The sequence below is a fragment of the Peromyscus californicus genome, unplaced genomic scaffold, assembly GCF_007827085.1.
Source record: "Peromyscus californicus insignis strain IS unplaced genomic scaffold, ASM782708v3 Scaffold_13__1_contigs__length_99412109, whole genome shotgun sequence".
NCBI lineage: Eukaryota > Metazoa > Chordata > Mammalia > Rodentia > Cricetidae > Peromyscus > Peromyscus californicus.
The window spans coordinates 39620223-39641145 of NW_026294424.1; the positions used below are offsets into that span (position 1 = coordinate 39620223).

General features: G+C 43.0%; 1 pseudogene; it reads right to left on the reverse strand.

Moving 5' to 3' along the window:
- Window positions 1-614: 614 nt before the first annotated feature.
- LOC128108871 (glyceraldehyde-3-phosphate dehydrogenase-like) lies at window positions 615-1803 on the reverse strand (annotated as a pseudogene).
- Window positions 1804-20923: the final 19120 nt, after the last annotated feature.

Sequence of the window (20923 nt, forward strand, 5' to 3'; positions counted from 1 at the left end):
TTTATATCCGCAGAAGGGTGTATAGCCATGCCCAATGAAACAGGTGAACACACCCATCAGGGCTTTCTCTGGTTTTTAAATTCCTAACACAAAAGGGCCCTGTGGCTGACTCTGAGTGGTCGGAGCTCAGCCTCACATTCCTACATTATTGGCTGATTTAAAGTAATGCCATTGATAAGCAGTATGCAATTTTATGCTCTAAGTGCAACCTTGAGCACATATTTTGATTTCAAGAAACGCTGACCCTGGAGGAATTTGAATTTCTGCCATGTGGCTTCTTTATAATGTCTTTTAGAGTGATGTTTTGTCTTATTTAACCCTTTGACAAAAAAAACCCAAAACGGTGCATTTCTTTTACATTCTCCACAAATATGATCACATTTCATTGTTGAAACGTATGAAAATCTCAAGAATAAAGAAAAATACAAACAACAGAAGCTACAAAAAGATTTTTACTCTTTCGCAAGTAGAAAGAGTTCAGAGTTCAGCCTTTTTAATAGCATTCCATGGACATTATGATACAGGGACTCAGGTTACAAGAAAAACCATGCCATCCTTGTTCATTCAGTTTTGAATACCAAGATTCCACAAATTCTTTTTTTTTTTGGGGGGGGGGGTGCAGTGAACTTTATTGATGGTGTTCAAGAGAGTAGGGCTCCCTAAGCCCCTCCTGTTGTTCTGGGGGTCTGGGATGGAAACTGTGAGGGAGATGCTCAGTATCGGGGACTGAGATGGGACAGGAACTGCTCAGCAGCTGAGGGTCTCTCTTGCTGTCCTTGCTGGGGTGGGTGGTCCAGGATGGGCTTCTTACTCCTTGGAGGCTATGTAGGCCATGAGGTCCACCACCCTGTTGCTGTAGCCAAATTCATTGTCATACCAGGAAATGAGCTTCACAAAGTTGTCATTGAGAGCAATACCAGTCCCAGCATCGAAGATGGAAGAGTGGGGGTCACTGTTGAAGTCGCAGGAGACAACCTGGTCCTCAGTGTAGCCCAGGATGCCCTTTAGTGGGCCCTCCGATGCCTGCTTCACCACCTTCTTGATGTCGTCATACTTGGCAGGTTTCTGCAGGCGGCATGTCAGATCCACGACCGACACATCGGGGGTAGGAACATGGAAGGCCATGCCCGTGAGCTTCCCGTTCAGCTCTGGGATGACCTTGCCCACAGCCTTGGCGGCACCGGTGGATGCAGGGATGATGTTCTGGGCAGCCCCACGGCCATCACGCCACAGCTTCCCAGAGGGGCCATCCACGGTCTTCTGGGTGGCAGTGATGGCGTGGACTGTGGTCATGAGTCCTTCCACAATGCCAAAGTTGTCATGGATGAACTTGTCCTGGGGGGCTAAGCAGTTGGTGGTGCAGGAAGCATTGCTGATAATCTTGAGTGAATTGTCGTACTTCTCATGGTTGACACCCATCACAAACATGGGGGCGTCAGCAGAAGGGGCGGAGATGATGACCCTTTTGGCACCGTCCTTCAAGAGGGCCCCAGCCTTCTCCATGGTGGTGAAGACACCAGTGGACTCCACAACATACTCGGCACCAGCCTCACCCCACTTGATGTTGGCGGGATCTCGCTCCTGGAAGATGGTGATGGCCTTCCCGTTGATGACCAGCTTCCCGTTCTCAGCCTTGACTGTGCCGTTGAACTTGCCATGGGTAGAGTCATACTGGAACATGTAGACCATGTAGTTGAGGTCAATGAAGGGATCATTGATGGCAACAATATCAACTTTGCCAGTCTGGAAGGCAGCCCTGGCAACCAGGCGTCCAATTCAGCCGTTCACTCCGACCTTCACCATCGTGTCTCAGGAACAAGGCTGGCACTGCACAGAAAGATGCGGCTGTCTCTGGAACAGGGAGGAGCAGAGAGCCGCACAAATTCTTTTTAGTTATAATCCCCAAACTACAAATAAAAACATAGGAATGGAAATGAAAGGAATGACCACATCTATCCAAATAGCGACAAACTGCTCGGGAAGGAGGTCTTATAACCCTGGCACTCAGGAGGATTGGCCTGGAGGACTGCTGTAAGTTTCAGGACAGCCTGACTTGAAGATCCTGTCTCTAGGAAACAGAATAACAACACACACAAACAAACAAAAAACCAAAGAAAACACAAATAACTTTACTTACTGAATGAACTAACACACCGAGAGTGCACACTTACTCCTCCACAGGGATTAGGTAGGCTTGTGTGTGTTTATAACCCCGTGAATTTATGCCTCCCACTCTTCTCCCACATTATCAGAAACATCTCTCTGTATTGCTACATCTTCTGCTCACTCAAGTAGCATCACCTCTCCCTTCCTGATTTTAGAGTGAGACCTCCTCTATGGTGAACACATATCCATAGCATCACAGGTCCCTAGATGTGGTCGGTACACATCACAGATGGTAAACCAGTTGATCCTAAGTGGTAGAGAAGTGAGTGTATTTAGCCGGGCGGTGGTGGCGCACGCCTTTAATCCCAGCACTCGGGAGGCAGAGGCAGGCGGATCTTTGTGAGTTCGAGGCCAGCCTGGTCTACAGAGCGAGATCCAGGAAAGGCACAAAGCTACACAGAGAAACCCTGTCTCAAAAAACTGAAAAACCAAAAAAAAAAAAAAAAAAAGAAGTGAGTGTATTTCTATTGTAATAATTATGTATTTATTTCAATCTGTATTAAAGTACAGATCTGCAAAGCTAGGTTTGTGATGGCATAGATACTGTGCAGGGCCAGACAAGATTTAAGAGTAAATTTTATTATGAACGATGAAAATACATTAAGAAAATAAAGGTATCTATTTGAGCAAGAATATAACACGGGGTGTGAACCATTTTGGATACAGTTCAGTCCAGGGCTGAGATGGCATTCTCTAACGTTACTGTAGTTAAATCCTCAGTGTCTCCCCGTCCCCGGAGGCCCATATGATAAAGATTTGCACTCAACATGGAGAGGATTGAAACTCTAAGAGGTGGGATCTTGAAGGAGATAAGTCCATTGGGGGAAATGCTCTTGAAGGTGACAGGGACAGTGCTCTCTTCCTGCCTCTCCAGATGAGGTGCTGAGGTAGTTCATCATCTTTCTTCTACCCTGCCCTCCATGCCTTCATGTACTGCCTCAAGGCAGAAGCAAGCAGCTGGCCATGAACTGACATTTCCAAAACCATGACCTAAAACCACTTCTTTCTCTGCACTAGTTGACCACCTCAGATATTTGTTACAGCTAAAGGATGCTGACTAACTTAAATATTGACTGTTCTCATCAGGGAGACAGTGAGCAGTGAGCTCTCGAGGAGAACAGAACATATGGAGACATTATGTTCTAAGTGAGAAGCAGTTGCATGCCTTTTCCTTGGGGGGGGGGCAGTGTCTGTCTCAGTTCGTACCTGATGTAGAGGGGAAAGATGGACCAGAGAAACAACTCCATCCAAATCTGTCTTGGTGAACAAATAAATTTAATTGAGGTTATTTACAAGAACGTTGGTGAGAAATTACATGCAGGAGAACAGGTAACTTATGGACAGTTGCATGACTGAGTCTCTACTCCCAGCAACTGTTAACTGTTCATATGTCAGTGCGGAGGGGAGAGGCCTTGTGTCCCTCATGAGCTCTCTCCCACTTTCCATGAGGAAATGTGAATGGGATCAATCTTATAAGGGTCCTACTTAGGTGAGCACAGACACTCTAATGTCAAGACTGCATTATCCATGTCATACTCAGGGGATCGAGTTCCCTCAAGACAAGGTCTACATCATAAGTGGCAGGTTAAATTATAGGTCTATAAGTTTTCTGCCTGATAAACTATTCTCTTGCTCCCTCTGAGTGCAAAGCACAGGCCAGAACCATGCCCACCATGGGGGAAACCAGGGCATGCAAACACATAGGAAAGTTGATAGGAGTAGGGATACTTGTGCTGGGCTTTTCTATACTGTGTCCTGTTCAGGGGGCAGGAAGCTGAGCTAGGGCAAGCAGGTATGAGATACTGGGAAGGTAAAAGAAACAAGAAAAAAGCTTGAATTAGCCATAAACCAGCTGGATGACAAGACATCAGCATTCTGTTTATGAGGGTAACTTAGATGTTTCAAGGCATTCAGTGTACCATTTATGAGAGTAACTTGGGTAGATCTTCATCTTAACTTACCTGAAAGGAAAAGAACTATTTTTCCCAAGGACATAATTTCCATTGATTAGCTTCGTCTGCAGAACCAGGAAAGCCAGGATAAGAGTTGAATGCCTGGGAGCTGGAGAAGCAGTATACAAATTCTGCTTAGAGTCTAAGAGGTCTTAGAATCAGGAACAATCAGGGTGAGAGGGGCTGGAAGTATCAGCTTCAGTGATCGACACAGAGTGAATTTAACTTTCTTCCACCCCACTGTTCTGTTCAGGCTCTTCATAGTCATGCTGGTGCCCACACACATTTCAGAAGGTTGTTGGCTTCACTAATTTGAGTCCACTAATTCAAATGCCATTCATTTTTGGAAGCATCCAAGGATAATGCTTCAGTAGATAATTGGGCATCACGTGACCTAATCAAAATGGCACATAAAATCAACTATGACACCCGGAATCTTTAACGAGGTGTCATTTAGACTGAAATATTCATCCCTTGGAAACTATACGGAAGTTTGTTGTATTTATTTGGGGCAGTTTCTAGGGTCTGCCTTTAGTAAGGGTAGATAGCAGTGTGGGAGATAGAGTGTAGGAGGCATGGAGCTTCTTTTGTTCCCAGATAAGCATACTAAAAGAACCAGGGCTGTTCCTTCAAAGGGAAGGATACTTAACCATTATCTGCCCAGAAGGCTGGGGCAGATATGGTTAATGGCCTGGTGACCACTATGCTATTTGTGTACACAAAATCACGCCAGATCCTCTGCCAAACCCTTATTGTGAGCTTGCCAATCTAAAGAACTTATCTTTATGGAAGATGTCACATGTTCTTTGACAAAGAGTTTTCATGTAGTCAAATTTCAAGCTTTATTGTATACATGGGACGGAGTTATCACCGGGAAAAATTTCACCAAATTGTGCTGTGCTTCAATATGCCTAAAACAAACTACTAGGGGTCAGACTCCCAAAATTTGAATCAATACCACCTAGTCATGTTGAACCGAACTGCTGTCTTGCCTCTCATGGAATCATTACTCTTCTGGCTGTGGTGGTCTCTGAGACCAACCCCCAGGAGGGGAGATGGATTTGCTTATGTGTATATTCTGGGTTCAGTATATGGTTAATGCTAGAATATATTTCTTTTGAAGGTCATGCCTTTGGGCAAGAGGTGGGTAAGTGAACTTCTGCATTCATTTCATTATCTCCATGAGATATTTACCAACAGAACCTTATTGTCTCTTTATTCTTTAAGCTCCTATATCCCTTTACCTGGACTACTCTTCAGGTAAGTACACTGCTAATGACCTTATTGTTTAATCCACTTTGGTAATATCTAAGTGCCTGGAGTGTAGAGATTGCTTCATGCTTATTTATCATGAACTGTAGCTCAGTATTGAGCATAGGTTAGTATCAGAGAAAAATGAAATTGATGGAGGACCCGTGGAAGAGGGATCTGATGCTTACTCAGCAAAATAGGCTACGTAGAGACACAGTTTCCCAGAGATTAATATGTCCAGCTAGTTCCTGGGCAATGACTACTGAACACATGGTTGCTTCTTGGATGCTAGCTGAATGTGGAAAGAAATGCCAATAACACAGCCCCTTTTGGTTTGAGGTTCTTTTACTTGCCCTATGGTCATCACTAGGGTTGCTGATCATTCTGGAATAAGTTTACTTGCTTCCAAAGATGTTTCAAGATATACCCCGTGTTCTAGGTGCTGATATATTTTCACCTATTTAGAGCAGAATCACTGACAATAACAGATTTTTTTTTTTAATCTCTGTGGCTTTTGTGAAATCTGTAGGGTTTGCTCAGTAGATGATAAATGGACAAAGGAAACTAATGGATTAGTAGGTGTTAAAATATATGGTCATTGGATACTGTCCTAGTAAGGGTTACTATTGCTATGATGAAATACCATGACAAAAAATTCAGTTGAGGAGGAAAGGGTTTATTTGGATTATATTTCCTTATCATAGTCCATGATTGAAGGAAATCAGGGCAAGAATGCAAACAGGGCAGGAACCTGAGGCAGGAGCTGATCCAGAAGCCATGGAGGTATACTGCTTGCTGGCTTGCACTTCATGGCTTTCTCAATCTTCTTTCTTACAGAACCCAGGACCAGCAGCCCAGGGGTGGTCCCACCTACGATGGGCTGGATCCTCCAACATCAATTACTAATTGAGAAAATGTTCTTTAGGCTTGCTTCATTAGGATCTTAGGAAGGTATTTTCTTAAGTTGACATAAAACTAGCCAGCACAGATACTCAGAAAAGCAGATGACAAGGCCCTTCTATGCCATTGCCTGGGTAATGGGAATGATGGTGTGATGTCTGGTGACATGCTAAGTATCATGACAGGGTAGGAAAGCAAAGTTGTTGCCATTAATGGATTGAATGTTATGCCTGCTTCTGATGTTTAGTACCTGCGAAAAGTAATTTTGTAATGATTAAGAAATGTCCAGGACATTATTGAGAACATTATCTTTGGGTCTGTCTGTAAGCATGTTTCCAGAGAGGTATTCCTGAGGAGGAAAAAGCCACTCTGAATGTGAGGCCTCAGACTAAAGAAAAGAGAAAAAAGGAGAAAGCACGAGTTCTAGCATTTATCTCTGAGCTTCCTGACTCTAGATGTCATGTCACCAGTCATGTCACGCTTCTGCCATCCTGCCTTTACACCACGTGGACGCCATCCCAAGAACCTTTGTTCTTTTAAATGGCTTGTTGGGTATCTGGTGATAGCAATGAGAAAGGTAACTAACACAGTGTCTATGTCAGCTGGTCTGTAAGGCTCAGTGCTTTTCTGGTGGGAAAGGGATTTTAAAATACTTGTCTCAGTGTTCAATAGTTAATGTCTTTTTTCTTTTTCTTTTTCTTTTTTCTTTTTTTTGAGACGGGGTTTCTCTGGGTAGCTTTGTGCCTTTCCTGGAACTCACTCTGTAGCCCAGGTTGGCCTTGAACTCACAGAGATGAGTCACAGAGTCTGGCTCTTCAATAGTTAATTTCTATAATTTGTGTTTTAGTTAAGACTCTCCTTTGACCCTCCTCGAAATCTTGTAAATACTTCATCACCACACCTGTTTTACAGGTGAGGAGACCAAGGACTGAGAAGCTTTGGGGAGAAGTGAATGACCTGGAGTTGTGCTCTGCAGAAGTAGACTTTACATGCATGTCCCCAGGCTGGTAACTGATCTCCCTAAGCCTCCTATAACTTGCGACTATTTGAAGATTATGTTCCACAACCAGCACAAACATTCTGTTTGTGTTCCCTGCAAAGTTTTCACCTGCCCTCTTCACCTCTTCACCCATAGTAGAGAGCCGTGCAGACACAGGAAACACGTGTTCACAAGAGTGACATGTAATAGGGGTCCAGGGACAGACAAATCCCTCTCTTCTACTAGCTTCATGGTCTTTCCCAGGAGACAGAGGTGGGACTCTGAAGGGTGGTCTCTTAGCATTCATTCAGAAGGCATCAGAACAGGCCTAGCTCATGGGAAAAGAAGACACTATTGTGGATCAATAGAATTAAGAGGTGACAGGGGCTAGAAAGGTGACCCTGCAGCTAAGGGCATTTGCTGCTCTTGTAGAGAACCTAAGTTTGGTTTCCAGCAACCATGGTGGGTGGCTCATAACCACCCTGTAACTTTAGTTCCAGGGCATCTTTATGGCCCTCTTCTGGCCTCCATTGGCACCCATACACACATGACATACAACACACACACACACACACACACACACACACACACACACACACACACACACACACACAAATCTTTTACAAAAGAACTAAGTTGGAAGAACAGAAAATATTAGAGATGGAGAGATGAGGAAAGCTGATGCTATGCTGATGGGAAAGAAAAGGGTCCATGTCCCAACTTCATTTCTGTTGCTTTATTAGTTATTTTTCTGTTGCTGTGGTAAAACACCATGACCAAGGGAATATATAAAAGAAAGTATTTACTTGGCTTATGGCTTCAGAGGGTTAGAGTCCATGACTAAAGGAAGAGCTGAGAGCACATATCTCGATCTATGATGAGGCAGAGAGAAAGAGAGAGAGACAGAGAGACAGAGACACACAGAGACAGAGACAGAGAGACAGAGACAGAGAGAAAGACAGAGACAGAGACAGAAAGAAAAAACAAGTGCTGGAAATCCCACAAGTTTCTTGAAGTCTCAATGCTGGACTCCAGTGATGCACTTGCTTCAATAGGTCATACCTCTTCATCTTAAAAGAGTTTCACCACCTGGAGACCACATGTTGAAACACATGACTCTGAGGGAGCCATTCTCATTCAAACCCCCATAGTTGTTGTGCTAAAACACCATGACCAAAGAAAGGGTTTAGTTTATCTCATAGTTCCATGTTATAGTCTATTTCTGCAGGGAAGTCAGCAGCAGCAGTTTGAGATAGCCAGTCACATCACATTAGTAGTCAAGAGCAGAAAGAAATGAATGGATGCATGTTGTTTTCTTCCTCGTTTTGTTCAGCTTGATTTCTCCACTATTCCCAGTTCACGACCCCTGCCTAGGGAATGGTGCCACCCACAGTGGGTTGGGTTTCCCCACACAATTAACTTAAGATAATTCCCCCATTGACATGGTCACAGGCCCCAGCAAGACAGAGGATCCCTTATTGAGAAGATCTTCCTGAGTGATTCTAGGTTATGTCAAGGTGCCAGTTAAAACTAAGCCGCACAACCAGGGTGAGTGGGGAGAAGAGAAAGATCTGTTGCTGGGACGGATTTTATCTAGAACATTCTCTGTAGTTCTCAGAAAACGCTTGGTCGTCTTTGAAGAGAAAGTGTAGATGTAACCAACGGTCTTATAAAATAAGAAACACAGAGCCAATTCAGAGAAGAAAGCCAAGAGGTCAGAGCTCTGAGCCTCACCCTTCCTGATTCAGGGATCCTCTCCAGCCAAGAGAGCCCTCCGAAAAGGACCTACTTCCTGTGTGTCTGTCTTTAAAGTCTTCCTGTTCTGCCTTGTCATTGGTTGTAAACCCAAACATGTGACTGCCTCATCACTGCCTGAATGTACCGCCCTCCAGGTCCTTAAAGGCGTGCGCCACCGACGCCATGCACTTGCTATGACTCTGATAGCTCTGACCCCCAGACAACTTTATTTATTAACATACAATTAAAATCACATTTCAGTACAAGTAAAATACCACCACATTTCCCCTTTTCTATTTTAATAAAAAGGAAAAAAAAAGAAAAAGGTTATAACTAACAAAAGAAAAACTATATACAAAAGTACAATGACTATATACAATATATACAAGTAATAAATGTCTAAACAATGTCTAGTCCTTTTGTATTTGACAAATTCAGAGAAAATAATTTCATTATCTATCCTATTTTGTTAAGTCCAAAATGTATCTAATTCACTTTCTATCCTAATTAATCTTCAACTATAACTAACTAACCTTCAACTATAACTACCTAATCTTCAACTCCCTCAGAGACCCAAGAAGGAAATAATATTAGCTAATAAAAATAAAAACAGAAAGTGCATGCAAGCAACTTCCAAAAAATTTGTGAGTTGACAGAAACAGCCAGCTGCCTGGACAATCACCTGAGGTTTCTCCACAGTGTTGGGGCATCATCTTCAGCCTATAGGCTTAGCATATCTGACAGACTCATTTGTGAAGTAGGATGTACACAAGGTCAACAGTTCAACCTCACATTGGGTGAGAGCAGTCCATGTACCAGAAACACCTGAATTCCACTAGTGTCATGTCATGATTCAGGATTTTAAATTCTGGAAATTGTTGTGCCCTGTTCTTGTATAATATGGATGGCTGGTGACCACTCAGAATAATGCCTTCTAATATTTCTCTCAGAAACATGTGCTAGTTTATGATTTGTTTCTGAGATTGGAGGGATGTTAATCTGAGTATTCCATTGTTGTAACAAGTCTCGACCCCACAGGTTCATAGCTATGTTAGCCACATATGGTTTTAATTTTGCTCTCTGTCCTTCTGGACCTATACATTCGAGCCATCTTGCACTCTGTTTCACCTGAGATAATGTCCCAATTCCTAACAGTTGAATGTTTACCTCCTGAAGAGGCCAAGTTGGATGCCAAAATTCTGGTGCAATTATGGTAACGTCCGCACCTGTGTCTACCAGACCAGACAACAAAACACCATTTATTTTTATTGATAATTTTGGTCTTTGTTCATTAATAGAAGTTTGCCAAAAAATTTTCTTTATGTTTTCTCCTGAATTTTCTATTCTCTCTGTTTCATCATCCTGAGCAGCATGACTTATTCCAATAGGCATTTGGTTATTTAATTGTTCTGAGTAGTTGTTTCCTCTACGACTGCAGGAAAGGTTTGAACTGGATTTGCTATTGGGGCCTGCATGAGGCCCCTCTGGGAGTTTCCCGAAGACTGAGGCAAAGGATTACCCTGTCTGTCCCTTGTTGATCTACACTCGTTGGTCCAGTGTTTTCCCTTACCACACCTTCTGCATACTCCAGAAGGAAGGGGCAGTCTGTTGCCATTGTTCCTTGAAGAAACATTGTTTCTAGGAATGACCTGTTTACAGTCCCTTTTCAAATGTCCTTGCTTTTCACATCCAAAACATCTAACATTCCTCAAACCTCTTGAAATTGCTTCTCCTACCCACGTATCATCATGCTCATGAGCTTCAACATTAACCGTGTCTCTAATCCAATCTTCCAAAGGTGCAGATCTTGCCTTTAACGGCCTGATTATTGTTTTGCATGCTGCATTTGCATTCTCAAAGGCCAAAGTTTCAATTATTATCTTACTAGCTTCTGAATCCGGAACCATTCTCTTTACTGCTGAAGCCAGTCTTTGTAAAAAATCTGTGAAAGATTCTTTTGGGCCTTGTACAACCTTTGTAAATGACTCAGTTTTTTTTCCTGGTTCCTCAACTCTGTCCCATGCATTCAAGGCTGCTGTTCGACATAAAATGAGGGTTTGGACATCATATAAACATTGTGCTTGTGCTGAAGCATATTGACCTTCTCCAATAAGCTGATCCTGGCAGACTTGTATTCCTTTATCCCTCCACTGTTTTTCTATGTTTTTAGCTTCATCCTTGAACCAAGTTAGCCACTGAAGCCTTTGACTGGGTTCAAGAACAGCTTGTGCCAGCTCCCGCCAATCCTGTGGTACAATCCTATTATATGTTGACCAAGAGTTTAACATTTGCTTTACATATGGGGAATGCATGCCATAAGATACTATTGCCTCCTTAAACCTTCGTAAATCTAACATTTCAATTGGAGCCCAAATATTTTGTGTAGTCATTTGATCAGGCAACTGCTGTATGGTTACTGGACAAACTAAGGGTAACTGTGTGAACACAGGCTTTCTTTCTGTAACCCTATGATCCAATCTTGAAGCAACTTCACTGTTAGTTTCTTCTGTCTGAGTTTTTACAGGTTTATCAAGTTTTTCTAAAGCTGTCATCCTGGCACTTAAATTGATTATCTTTTTAAATTGTAAAATGAGAATAAGCATAGTAATAAAAAGCATAATTCGGTCAACATTAATCTTCTCATATAGCTGTTCCATTGTCAGACTGTCTAAAATTGCAAACAAAGCCCAATTTTCTTCCAATGAACACAGAAAACCCATTTTTTTTTAAATGTGGAAAAAATTTCTCTTTTAAATAGTTTCCTTTAAAATATTCGATATGTTAAATGACTTACCAAGTCCTCGTAGAACAGTACCAATCCAAGGGAATTTCGAAACAGCCTCCTAGTGTCCGAGGTGTGAATCCAGAGAGAGAGAGAGAGAGAGAGAGAGAGAGAGAGAGAGAGAGAGAGAGAGAGAGAGAGCACGCAAGAACCGTAGCCACAAGTTCTGCCTAAGAACTTGAATCCAGCCACGTGTTCCCGCTTGAGCCTAGTCAAGCCTTGGCTCTGGCTACCTTAAGTTCCAACCACGTGTGTTGCCTTTACAGGCAGGGGCCCTGTTCGGCAGGGCAGGCCTGAATTGTCTGTAGCACCGGCTTTAAGCAAGTAGCTCAAAGTTAGTCCGGCCTGAGGCCAAGCCGACCTGGGCCTGGGCTAGGGAGCCGGCCGCCCTGGCGGAAACAGGACCTGCCGGCCGCCCTGGCGGGAGACCGGACCTGCCGGCCGCCCTGGCGGGAAACCGGACCTGCCGCCAAGCCAAGTTAAGCGGTTTTTAATGGATTCTTGTCACGTTGGGCGCCAAATGTAGATGTAACCAACGGTCTTATAAAATAAGAAACACAGAGCCAATTCAGAGAAGAAAGCCAAGAGGTCAGAGCTCTGAGCCTCACCCTTCCTGATTCAGGGATCCTCTCCAGCCAAGAGAGCTCTCCGAAAAGGACCTACTTCCTGTGTGTCTGTCTTTAAAGTCTTCCTGTTCTGCCTTGTCATTGGTTGTAAACCCAAACATGTGACTGCCTCATCACTGCCTGAATGTACCGCCCTCCAGGTCCTTAAAGGCGTGCGCCACCGACGCCATGCACTTGCTATGACTCTGATAGCTCTGACCCCCAGACAACTTTATTTATTAACATACAATTAAAATCACATTTCAGTACAAGTAAAATACCACCACAAGAAAGAGTGGGGGAAATTCTTTGGCTGGGTTGTATGGACCGGATCTGGATTGTGAACATCTTCACGAGAGAGCAGAGAGGCAAATATAGAGGCAGGAAGTGCGATGGCTCCTTGTCTCCTCGCTACAACACCGCAAAGGAAGAGTGATTCCATTTTGTATTTAGGGCTCGGAATGTAAAATGGAATCTGTACTGAGGTCTGAAGACAGGCGAGAGAGCCACAAACACACTGGGGTAGATGGGATCGGAGCTGTAATGAGAGGGTAAGCTGCAAAAGCAAGCTCTGAGTCAGCCGAATTTTCTGTCTGCCTTCCAGGTCCCCGCCAGCAGAAAAGAAGCCGTGCATCCGTCTAATAAGTGAAGACACGCACATTTGACAATGATCTAATATGCACTTCTCGAATGCTCAGGAAGGCTTGAAAGTACCACATTGTGCTTGCTCTGCTTCCCTGACCCTCTCTTCTTTTACGGTGGAAGGCTGTGAAGCCCGCAGAATCACTGCTTCTCCGCACTATGCACGTGAGCTCTCCATTCTCACTCCCAACCTGGCTTCTCACTACAGGCTTGACCCCTAAACGACTTCCTATTCCTACTGGTGCTAAATAAGCCTCCAGGGCTTCAGAGAGGGATCCTTCTATTCTGTTGTTTAATTGTTTGTGGTCTCTTAGACCTTGTAGAATGAAGGGGTCCTAAGGTCTGAGGGAGATGAACCCTGTTTGTCATTTTACAGAAGGCAGAGGTTGAACAGCTTGAAGAAAACCCCAGAGCTCTCAAAACCTCTTGGTGGGAGCGAAAGATATGTGTTCTTTGTGAACTATCCAAGCGCATTTTTGTAAACGGGGAGCATTTGGGCTAAAATAGAATCTTGGCTCCATTTTCTCTGTCAATGGCCTGAGAGAAGGGAGCACTCTCTCATCAGGCCCAGGGATGGAAAAGCTGGCGCCCAGCCTAGAATGGAGATTTCTGAATTTCAGAGAAACGGTGCAGAGAGAACGTCCCACGAGAAGCGGCTGATCAGTGCAGTGTACCTTTGCTCAAACACGCTTTCTCCCAGCTGAGCCCCACCCCTCCACTCCAACCCTCCCTGGCTGGTTTCTGCTCTGTTGGCTCCTCTGTGGCCTTGTTTTGGTCCAATTCTGCTTGAGGATCTTACTGTGCCGGGTTTCAAAGTACTTCTGCAAATGTGCACACATCTCCTGATTTATGAACCAGAAGGCAGGGGAAACCTGTCCAGCATTAAGCGCATTCGTGAGAACAGACATTTTATAACAGCTGATTAACTGTGTGCCAGGCCCAGTACAAGCACCCTGCAGATACTAACGGACCTCCTTCTCCTCACAAAAAGGGGTGTGGTGTGTGCTGCACTTGTCAACATTCTACAGACAAAAAGACTTAGGCACAAGATATTACATAATTTGCTCAAGCAGTGGAGTCTGTATTTCAGGTCTACTTTGTGGTGCCAGAGCTCATTTTCAGGCACAATATTATAGCTCACACATTGCCTATTTCCTAGGGTCACCCAAAAATCAGACAGAACACTGACAAGGGCATCCTTTAATGATCCAGCACATCAGAACTAGAAATGTTTGAGTGTGCTTTTGCTAGATGCTTCTGACCCCCAAGTTACAATGGAGAGGATCTTGTATTCCTTCCTTCTCTCCCTGTTCCTGCCCTTTCTCCCCTCCCCCCAATCTCTTTCTCCCTAGTTCCTCCCTTCTTCCTGATTATTTGCCTTTTCACATAGTGATGTTGATTTGCTTTCTTAAGTGAAGAAATGTTGCGAGCTTATCCAGAGTCACCTGACTGGAAGGGCCAGCTGGAACAATTGTAGCAATATCCTGGTGTGTTTCTTTCCTCACATCCCAGGGCCAGCCCAGTCTGTCACATGACCATTGTATAGTAACACATGCTTAAGATAGGTTGAGGGGCTGGAAAGATAGCTAAGTGGGTAAAGTGTTTGCCATATAGGGATGAGGGCCAGAGTTTGGATCCCCAGGACGCACAGAAAAGGGAGTCAGGTGTGGTGATGGGCTGTAACCCCAACACTTGGGAGGCAGAGAAAGGTGATCTCAGGGCAAAATGGCTAGCTAGACTGGAAGGAATTGGTGATCTGCCAATCAACAAGAGACCCTGTCTCAGTAAACAAGGCAGAGAAGAACTGAGGAAGATACAACATCAACTTTGGTCCTCTCCACACACGCACGCACACGCACACACACACACACACACACACACACACACACACACACACACACAGAGAGAGAGAGAGGGAGAGAGGCACACATGCATGCAGGTACATGTACACATGTTCCCCACTCACATGTACTCACACATATGTGAATACACATACACATATGCATGTACATAACATGTACACACACAAATAAATTAATAAATACAAAATGAAACAGTGTGGGCTAATTCACATGGCCCAGTCTACCAAAAACATAAAGTGAAATGTTTATCATTAGAATATACAGAAAGCTGTTTTCTTCCCTCTTGATTTTCATAGCAAAATCATTAACTTATGCTTGATGTGCTCTGAACCTTACTTCACCTGTTTAAGGGAACACGAAAGGAGAAGAAACTTTAGTATGTCAGTTTTGGCATGTTAGAGACCTCTCCTCCTTACATGTACATGCCTCTCCAGTGACAGTTTTGATGATCACTGGTCCACTGATGTGCCTGTCTCTTTAAATTCTTGATCCAGCTACCTCGAGTGGACTCTTTTCAGAAGGGGCTTATCCAGTGGACTGGGAGGTGTAGGGTATAAGTAGATGTGCTGGCAGAGCTCTGGAAAGTGAGCATTGCAAATGAAACCATTGCCCTGGAAGATGGAGATGATAAAGAGACAGCACCTTCAGCAAATTAACAGGCTGAAAGTCCAGAATAGAAGAGGAGTTGGCTTCATTGAATGGCTTTGGTCTTTTTTTTTTAAAAAAAATTGGTCAGACTATTGTTGATGTGCATGTTATTTCAGTTAATTGGAATCGAGAGCTGAAGCCTGCAATACCTCATGTATTGTTTAAATTTTATCTTCATTTCCAATAAAACAAAGCGGTAATCGTAGAGCACTCTCTCAGCCTCTTAGCTGCTCTGTATATCAGAGGACCTCCCTACACACACTACAGGATTGTTCCTCCGCAAGGCTGGAGGGACTGTGACTTGGCTTTGGATCACATGTGGTTCTGGGAGATTTCAATTCAGGAGCTAGAGCATCAAAGAGGCAGGGCCGGGGCAGAATCCATCCTGCAGAAATCAGTGACAGGCACGTCAGTCCTGTGACAGGCCTATCCATGGTACCATCACACATTAGAAGCATGGCCTGGCATGTGTGTCAAAAAGCGGCAGGAATGGTGTCAGCCACGGAGTAGTCCTTCATTATAACTTGGGAGTTATTCCTGATTTATAGTTGCCAAGTGCTACTCCCTTGCTTGCCAGAAAGTTTCTAGAGCTTTTCCAATTAAACCACTTAAAATAATGCTACAACTGATTCAGCATTGCACTCTTTTTCTGATTTCAAGATGGCAGCTGGGGAGCCCTTTGAAATGTATTTCTTCAGTATCCTTGCTAGGGATGATAAAAAAAAAAGTTAAGGATAAAAAGTTACAGCACTTGAAAATGAGATAAACACTTCCTGGGTTGGGTGAGCCATCCTTAGAAGAAAGGCTGGGCTGCATGCCAATCATTATGACTGTATAACAACCAGCCACAAAAGTCTCCTTGTCATTCTGTAATCAACATTCACTGGTCATGTACAAGTCTGAAGATTGGTTGGGTAGCATGGCTTCCAGTGAATGGAAAGAAGTTGTCAGGGACATAGCTGATCTAAATGGAGCCTGGTCTTTGTTGGCTCCAGGCAGCTTTGGTTCAGATCTTTTCCACAGGTTTCTCCTTCTCCTGGGAGCAGTAATTGTTCAAGGCATGTTCTTCTCTTGGGCACATTTAAGAAGACACAATGAATTGTGCCAGACAGCCACTGCCCAGATTAGGTTTATAACACCTCATTGGCTGATGCAAGTCACCTGACCAAGTCCATCAAAAGTCCAGTGTTCCTATTCATTCCCTGGGGGTTATGAGAAGGAGAAGTAATTATTTAGTGACTCCTAACCTCCATGGTGAACAGTGTGTAATGCCACAGAGCATGACAGCTATAAATGATGTTTGACACTCACAGGGGAGAAATGGAGGCTCATTAAATACCTGGTGGAAGGTGGGGAAAGAGACTGCAAACCTAGAAACTGGAAGAATGTGTGTGTGAGGAAACAGGGTGGATAATAAAGAATATTCTAAATTAAACTTTAAAATGATTTAATATTGAGAAAGAAGGGAACGGAATGATTTTAGAATGGACTGTGGTACAGAGTAATGAAGCAGAGAGCAAATACAATTGGAGATTTTGAAAATGAGAACAGCAGTTGTAGAAATGGGAAATTCAGTCGAGATTCCCCATGTTAAGGGTGAGTGCAGCTAACAAGGGCATGGTGAGCTTGAGTATAGAATTGACACATCATAGGTGAGTGTTGGATAGGAGTCTGAGTGAACAAATCAAAATGGAACCTACAAGAGCATGTATCCCAGCATCTCCAAATCTTCCACCTGCACAGTGCTTCAGTGTTGTGGGACTTGCTAAATTATATCTGAATGTCAGGTACAATCTTTATGCCTTCCTTTCTCTGTCCCTTGCAAGGCTCACATGACTGGCTGCCCTTTACCCACTTCTGCCCCTTCACAATCCTTCCTCAGTATTGGAGCCAGAGAGATAATTACAGCACAAATCACTTGTTTCTTTTTGAATCATTTGACTAGGCTCCTGTTGCATTCACTCAAGGGTTGAACCCCAAATTTGTGCCATTGTCCAAAAGCCTCCATGTGTTGAGAAACTGGAACCTCACCTCATTGCTTTTCACATCATTACCTTCAGTGGGTCCCTCAAGCCGAGCAGAATGTCTCCAGACTTAAAACTGTGGCAAGAGTTACTTCTTCCCTTTGGGACACTCACAGCTCTTCCCTGCTTCTGATTTGCTTGGCAAATTCCTTTCTCCTGAGCAATTAACCTCATCTCAAATTTATCTTGTCACTTCTCCATCCTTTCAAGCTGGAATCTGTCTTCTTCATGACCCACTCCCATGACATCTGTTGATTATTGCATCACTTACTCACAATTAAAGTTAAATATTGTGTGTGTGTCTTCCTCAATGCCTCTTTCTCTAGGGAGCAGAAGATACTCGAGGGTCATATTTGTGACACATTTTGTCCAGCACCTAAAAACCTCATATTGGGCACAAAATTGCTTTTCAAGAAATGTAGAAGAATCGCTATTTAAATACCAGGCTAACTCAACTGTTCTGTGAATATATGCCACATAGCTACAGAAAGAAGAACTAGGGAATTTTCTAGGGTCTGATTTCATGAAAGCTAATTTGTCCATGAACCTAAGGTGAGTTCTTATGTAACTGATTTGTGTGGTCCTCATGTTGAGCTTTATCAGTGGGTCAATGTTCATCTCAGTAGAAACAAGCTGGGGATCCCCCACCCCCGTTAATGAAAATTGTCTTCCTGTTCATGGTGTCTATCACAAACTTAAGGATGCCAAGAGCAAGAGCATGGCATTCCATATAGCAAGGGGTTGCATGTCTGCAGATTCATGTGTCAAAATTCTAAACTCCAATATGGTCATATGAGGTGTAAGGGCTTTTAGAACATGATTAGGGGCTCCCCCATGACTGCAATTAGTGCCATTGGTAGAGAAGAGATAAGTCCTAGCATGTGAGAGGATACTGAAAAGAATAATGTATGAGGAAGTGGACCCTCACTAGATACCAAATCTGCTGGGGCCTTGATCTTGGCCTTCCCATTCTCTAGAACTATGAAAAAGAACCTTCTTTGTTTATAAGCCATTATGTCTTTAGAATTCTCTTATAGTAGACTAAGTGTACTACAACATGGTTCAAGAAATGTTTTGTTGCCTGTCTAATGTCCTGTTCTGTTTCCTGTTGTTCAGACCCATCAGCTTCAGGGTCAAGAACCTTCTAGGAAGCAGCCAAGGTCTAGTTTTAGGTTTGGGTGTTGGTATGCTATAGTTTTTTTTTTCTTCTTAGGGATTCACTATCCAGCTCTACTATGTATCTATAAATACATAGAGACTTATTCTTACTTGTGAATGTCCAACCTTAGCTTGGCTTGTTTTTAGCTAGTTTTTCTAACTTAAATTATCTCGTTTCTCTTTAACTATGTTTGCCTCTGGGCTTTTTACCTTTCTTCATTCTATATATCTTTCTTTCCTTCTTACTCATGGCTGGCTGTGTGGCTGTGTGGCTGTGTGGCTGTGTGGTTGTGTGGCTGTGTGGCTGTGTGGCTGTGTGGCTGGCTCCTGGCACCTTCTTCTCCTTCTCCTTTTCTCTCTACTCCCCTCTTCTTTCTAGATTTCTCCTCCTACTTATTTTTTCTGCATGCCAGCCCCACCTATTCCTCTCCCCTGCCTTGCTATTGGCTGTTCAGCTCTTTATTAGACCATCAGGTATTTTAGACTGGCAAAGTAACACAGCTTTACAGAGTTAAACAAATGCAACATAAAAGAATGCAACACATCTTTGCATTATTAGACAAATATTCTACTGCATAACTAAGTGTCAACACATTTTAAACTAATACTCCACAATAGTACATTTCAATTGAATCTAATGGTTATGAAAGTATTCCTAAAGAAAACTGAGAACTCAAGGGAAAGAAAAGCATGCTCATATTTTGTTCAACAAATGCAACCACTCTCAGTATGTTGTTGAGATCACTTCTGGTGATTTTCCTGTGCCAGGTAGATTGTTTGGGCACATAGCATTTATAATGCCATAGACCCCTGGACCTTGCCTATTTGAAATACATAATATTTTTTTCTAATCTATTACTCTTAATTACTTTGTACTAGCTTCATATTTCATTAAGAAATTTGTTTTTTGACTAACATGAACAAGTTACCATTTATATGTTTTCCATGGTTCCAAAACAAAACAAAACAAAAAACAGTAAACGAGTAGGGTGGCAGTGGCACACACTTTTAATCCCAGCAGTTAGGAGGCAGAGGCAGGTGGATCTCTGTGAGTTCGAGGCCAGCCTGGTCTACAGAACAAGTTCCAAGGCAGTTAAGGCTATTAAACAGTGAACCCCTCTCCCCCCAAAAATGAATAAATGAATAATAAAAAAAATACACTAAACCCAGGGCTTACATGAGCAGGCACGCATTCTTATAGCCATAGGAGCTAAAAGCCAAGTTCATGGTACCAGGAGAGCCATATTCTGTCTAGAGGCTCTACAGGATGGGCACAGCGAGGTTTGTCTTGTGCTTCTGGTATAGCTGGCCACCTCTAGCATCCTTTGGCTTGTAAGCACATCTTGCAGTCTCTGCCTGCATCATTGCACTGCATCCTCTACTTGTCTGTCTCAATTCTTTTTTTAAGAAATTATTTTATTATGTCACATTTATGAGTGTTTTTACCCACATGTATGCACACTATGTGCGTGCCTGGTGCCTGAGGGGGTCAGAAGGCCTTGGACTCCTGAGACCAGAGTTATAGACAGTTGGAAGCCACCTTGTGGTTACTGAAAATTGAACCCGGGTCCTCTGGAAGAGGAACCAGTGCTCTTAACTGCTGAGCCGTTGTTCCAGTCCCATCTGTCACATTGCTCCTTGATTCATTCTTGATAATATTTTTTAAGGTAAAAAAATAACTGATTAGAAAAATGTGGTACCTTGTAATACATATTGAAGTTGAATACTTTCTCATATTTTAATTAATATGAATTTTATTTTGGCAAACTTTCTGTTTTTTTCCATTGCTGACTGATGTATAAAAGACTTCGCAGTTTTCTTGTCAGTTCTTCTCACTTTCCAGTTATTCTCCCTAGTCTGCTGGTTTATCACTATCATTATTTTCTTTTTATCCTGCAAACACTATAATTGGTATGTGATAGTTTGGAAGAGTTCTTTGCAAAATGTGAATTGAGTTTGTACAAACACGAATCTATCAGAAGGGCTATGCTTGTGCATGAGGTCTGCTTGCCTATGCTTCCCTGGTCTGTCTGTCTGTGAATCGATGGTCTGTCTGCCTGTGTTTTCCATTGTGAAATTCTGTCATTCCTGAAAAAAAAATTTTTTTCTCTCTAAAAGAAGGGAATTGAACTGAGCCTGCTTTTAGTTTTTATTTGTATATATTCTTTATCAGAAATTCCTTTGGTATGTGGAATGATATAATTATTAAAATATATC